General features: G+C 53.3%; 1 non-coding gene across 1 annotated transcript in view; it reads left to right on the top strand.

Moving 5' to 3' along the window:
• Positions 1 to 3,440: 3,440 nt before the first annotated feature.
• The window catches only part of LOC124608838, a 1,910-nt gene continuing 350 nt past the window's right edge, over positions 3,441 to 5,000 (top strand). Inside the window, exon 1 of the ribosomal RNA XR_006979397.1 lies at positions 3,441 to 5,000. This exon is cut by the window's right edge and continues 350 nt beyond it. This is a non-coding gene — a ribosomal RNA (small subunit ribosomal RNA).

Below are 5,000 nucleotides of genomic sequence, written 5' to 3'. Positions count from 1 at the left end.
ACATCACAATACTGCCCCCTCTCACAGCACACAAACAATGGCAGGAATGAAAGACACAGGTCTCCCACAAGCATGGAATCGGAGCGCCGCCTGTCATGAGCCAAAGGTGTATCCTGACGTGGCAAATCAGATGATGCCGCAGGCATCCACTTACTATAATCACAATCAACAAACCGACCGGCCGCCCCCCCCCCCATTACACCTTTCCTTACAACAATGTGTACCTTAACCTAAACTATACTGTACCTTAACCTAACCTATACGGTACCTTAACCTAACCTATATTGCGCCTTAACCTAACCTATATTGCGCCTTAACCTAACCTATATTGCGCCTTAACCTAACCTATATTGCGCCTTAACCTAACCTATGTTGCGCCTTAACCTAACCTATGTTGCGCCTTAACCTAACCTATGTTGCGCCTTAACCTAACCTATGTTGCGCCTTAACCTAACCTATGTTGCGCCTTAACCTAACCTATGTTGCGCCTTAACCTAACCTATGTTGCGCCTTAACCTAACCTATGTTGCGCCTTAACCTAACCTATGTTGCGCCTTAACCTAACCTATGTTGCGCCTTAACCTAACCTATGTTGCGCCTTAACCTAACCTATGTTGCGCCTTAACCTAACCTATGTTGCGCCTTAACCTAACCTATGTTGCGCCTTAACCTAACCTATGTTGCGCCTTAACCTAACCTATGTTGCGCCTTAACCTAACCTATGTTGCGCCTTAACCTAACCTATGTTGCGCCTTAACCTAACCTATGTTGCGCCTTAACCTAACCTATGTTGCGCCTTAACCTAACCTATGTTGCGCCTTAACCTAACCTATGTTGCGCCTTAACCTAACCTATGTTGCGCCGTAACCTAACCTATGTTGCGCCGTAACCTAACCTATGTTGCGCCGTAACCTAACCTATGTTGCGCCGTAACCTAACCCACGTTGCGCCTTAACCTAACCTATATCGTACCTTAACCTAACCTATATCGTACCTTAACCTAACCTATATCGTACCTTAACCTAACCTATATCGTACCTTAACCTAACCTATATCGTACCTTAACCTAACCTATATCGTACCTTAACCTAACCTATATCGTACCTTAACCTAACCTATATCGTACCTTAACCTAACCTATATTGCCCCTTAACGTAACCCATATTGCGCTGTAACCCAACACACGTTGGGCCTTAACCCAACACACGTTGGGCCTTAACCCAACACACGTTGGGCCTTAACCCAACACACGTTGGGCCTTAACCCAACACACGTTGGGCCTTAACCCAACACACGTTGGGCCTTAACCCAACACACGTTGGGCCTTAACCCAACACACGTTGGGCCTTAACCCAACACACGTTGGGCCTTAACCCAACACACGTTGGGCCTTAACCCAACACACGTTGGGCCTTAACCCAACACACGTTGGGCCTTAACCCAACACACGTTGGGCCTTAACCCAACACACGTTGGGCCTTAACCCATTACACGTTGGGCCTTAACCCAACACACGTTGGGCCTTAACCCAACACACGTTGGGCCTTAACCCAACACACGTTGGGCCTTAACCCAACACACGTTGGGCCTTAACCCAACACAAGTTGGGCCTTAACCCAACACACGTTGGGCCTTAACCCAACACACGTTGGGCCTTAACCCAACACACGTTGGGCCTTAACCCAACACACGTTGGGCCTTAACCCAACACACGTTGGGCCTTAACCTGCTCTGTAATTGTCATACGACGTGTTAAATTAGTGTAGTGTTGCCTAACTGCAACCCCCGCAATATAGTTTGCTACTCGCACTGCCCGGTCCCCAGTGTATCGCTTCATGTTAAACACCTTGCAGCTATACACTGTAATGTGGATGGCAGCAGGACGTACATGCTCAATGCCCTTTGCAGTTGTTCATTGGCATTTGCAGTTGTTCATTGGCATTCGCATGGCGAAGCACGTAGCCTACGCTGTGGTACGGCCTGTGTCAACTGTCCGCTGATGTTGTACGTCCAAATCACACACTGTACTGCACATTGGTCCTCATGTACTGAATGATACATCGTGGTACATGTGACCGTACAACGACTGCGCCAACAACGGCGAACCATGCGGTCCAAATGTTGTGCACTCAGCTACGTGTCGTCTCCCTATAAGAGCTGGATTGCAGTGTGGTATGCCCTGGATGGCGATCAGCATGAGCCGTCTGTTGATGTAGTGGCGCGTGTTGTCAGACGTAGTCGTCTCTTCTCACACACCGTGATAGCATGGTGCACTGCGTTCCACATCTGCGACATGCGACAGAGGCCGGTTGACAGTCGTTCGCGCAATGGACATCGCATACGTACGGGGGCCACCTTCCACGTGTTCGCGAAGCGTGCACATGTTGTTGCGTGTATGTGGGCAGACATAGTGTGTCGTGACACCTGACACAGGCATGCAACAATCGTTGAATTTGCAAATGGCGATGGACGCCTACGTTTGCTGGTGACGTTACGCAAATGAACAACTGGTAAACCGTTGTGGTGCGGTTGTTCTCGCTAGAGGTGAATCAGTGATGGCGACGATCGGTTGAGCTACCAACCGGTTGTTCCAGCGATACCCACCATGCCCACGAACGTGAATGGCATCTGGGTGTGAAGCGATACGCGGCGGTGGCTGGGTGGGACCGTCCCCGGCCGGTGAGGGGGGGCCTCCCGGCGTGCTGGCCGCGCGGTGCGTGGGCGCACGCGCTACAGCCGGCTGGTGGGGGCGGCCAGTGGCAGGCGCGCCGGCCGACGGAGGCGGCAGGCGGCGCAGCTGCGCGCCGGCGCACCCTGCACGCGGCGCCGTGCGGCCAAAGTAGGTCCTCGCGGGCCCGGTGCGAAGCGCGGTGGACATCTGCAGTGTGCTGGTCCGATTGAGGACTGTGTGCGCTGAGGATGCGCCGCCGCCCGGCGCTCGGCGCCGCGACGCCGTCTGCTGCTCGGTCGCCTCTGCGGTTCTCGCAGGTGGTTTGTATCGCAGCTGTGCGGACGTGTTGGCGCGTGCGCTGTGCTGGGAGAGTTCGCTTCGGCACCCAAGTGGGGCTTTTGTCCTTCTGTGGCGCTGGCGTTGGAGCTGCCGGTCACCGTAGGTGGCGCGTGTTGTCTCCCGCCGGCAATGCCACGACAGCACGCTCCCGGGCCTCTGTCGGCAGCGGCAAGCTCAGTTGGGAGCACGGGTGGTCGCACCTAAAGCGTCTACTCGCCAAACTCCGGGCGATTGCGCCTCTCTCGAACCCGACCAAGTACTTAGGACGGCGCTGCGCGCCGCCGGGACCTGAGAGGGTTTCGAGGTGTATGGTGCAGGGGAGCTCAGCCTCCTCCTGTTTGCAGAATAATTGAGCGGACGCTTGCGTGTTCGCGCGGGCCCCCGGGACACACTCCCGGGCGGCCGGCTGCTCAGCTCTAGTTGACGCAGCTCCCTGGTTGATCCTGCCAGTAGTCATATGCTTGTCTCAAAGATTAAGCCATGCATGTCTCAGTACAAGCCGCATTAAGGTGAAACCGCGAATGGCTCATTAAATCAGTTATGGTTCCTTAGATCGTACCCACGTTACTTGGATAACTGTGGTAATTCTAGAGCTAATACATGCAAACAGAGTCCCGACCAGAGATGGAAGGGACGCTTTTATTAGATCAAAACCAATCGGTCGGCTCGTCCGGTCCGTTTGCCTTGGTGACTCTGAATAACTTTGGGCTGATCGCACGGTCCTCGTACCGGCGACGCATCTTTCAAATGTCTGCCTTATCAACTGTCGATGGTAGGTTCTGCGCCTACCATGGTTGTAACGGGTAACGGGGAATCAGGGTTCGATTCCGGAGAGGGAGCCTGAGAAACGGCTACCACATCCAAGGAAGGCAGCAGGCGCGCAAATTACCCACTCCCGGCACGGGGAGGTAGTGACGAAAAATAACGATACGGGACTCATCCGAGGCCCCGTAATCGGAATGAGTACACTTTAAATCCTTTAACGAGTATCTATTGGAGGGCAAGTCTGGTGCCAGCAGCCGCGGTAATTCCAGCTCCAATAGCGTATATTAAAGTTGTTGCGGTTAAAAAGCTCGTAGTTGGATTTGTGTCCCACGCTGTTGGTTCACCGCCCGTCGGTGTTTAACTGGCATGTATCGTGGGACGTCCTGCCGGTGGGGCGAGCTGAAGGCGTGCGACGCGCCTCGTGCGTGCTCGTGCGTCCCGAGGCGGACCCCGTTGCAATCCTACCAGGGTGCTCTTGAGTGAGTGTCTCGGTGGGCCGGCACGTTTACTTTGAACAAATTAGAGTGCTTAAAGCAGGCAAGCCCGCCTGAATACTGTGTGCATGGAATAATGGAATAGGACCTCGGTTCTATTTTGTTGGTTTTCGGAACCCGAGGTAATGATTAATAGGGACAGGCGGGGGCATTCGTATTGCGACGTTAGAGGTGAAATTCTTGGATCGTCGCAAGACGAACAGAAGCGAAAGCATTTGCCAAGTATGTTTTCATTAATCAAGAACGAAAGTTAGAGGTTCGAAGGCGATCAGATACCGCCCTAGTTCTAACCATAAACGATGCCAGCCAGCGATCCGCCGCAGTTCCTCCGATGACTCGGCGGGCAGCCTCCGGGAAACCAAAGCTTTTGGGTTCCGGGGGAAGTATGGTTGCAAAGCTGAAACTTAAAGGAATTGACGGAAGGGCACCACCAGGAGTGGAGCCTGCGGCTTAATTTGACTCAACACGGGAAACCTCACCAGGCCCGGACACCGGAAGGATTGACAGATTGATAGCTCTTTCTTGATTCGGTGGGTGGTGGTGCATGGCCGTTCTTAGTTGGTGGAGCGATTTGTCTGGTTAATTCCGATAACGAACGAGACTCTAGCCTGCTATCTAGTCGCGTGACATCCTTCGTGCTGTCAGCGATTACTTTTCTTCTTAGAGGGACAGGCGGCTTCTAGCCGCACGAGATTGAGCAATAACAGGTCTGTGATGCCCTTAGATGTTCT

The sequence above is a fragment of the Schistocerca americana genome, chromosome 3, assembly GCF_021461395.2.
Source record: "Schistocerca americana isolate TAMUIC-IGC-003095 chromosome 3, iqSchAmer2.1, whole genome shotgun sequence".
NCBI classification, from domain to species: Eukaryota; Metazoa; Arthropoda; class Insecta; order Orthoptera; family Acrididae; genus Schistocerca; species Schistocerca americana.
Note: the sequence above shows the minus strand (reverse complement) of the source record. Positions and strands in the feature narration are given on the sequence as shown.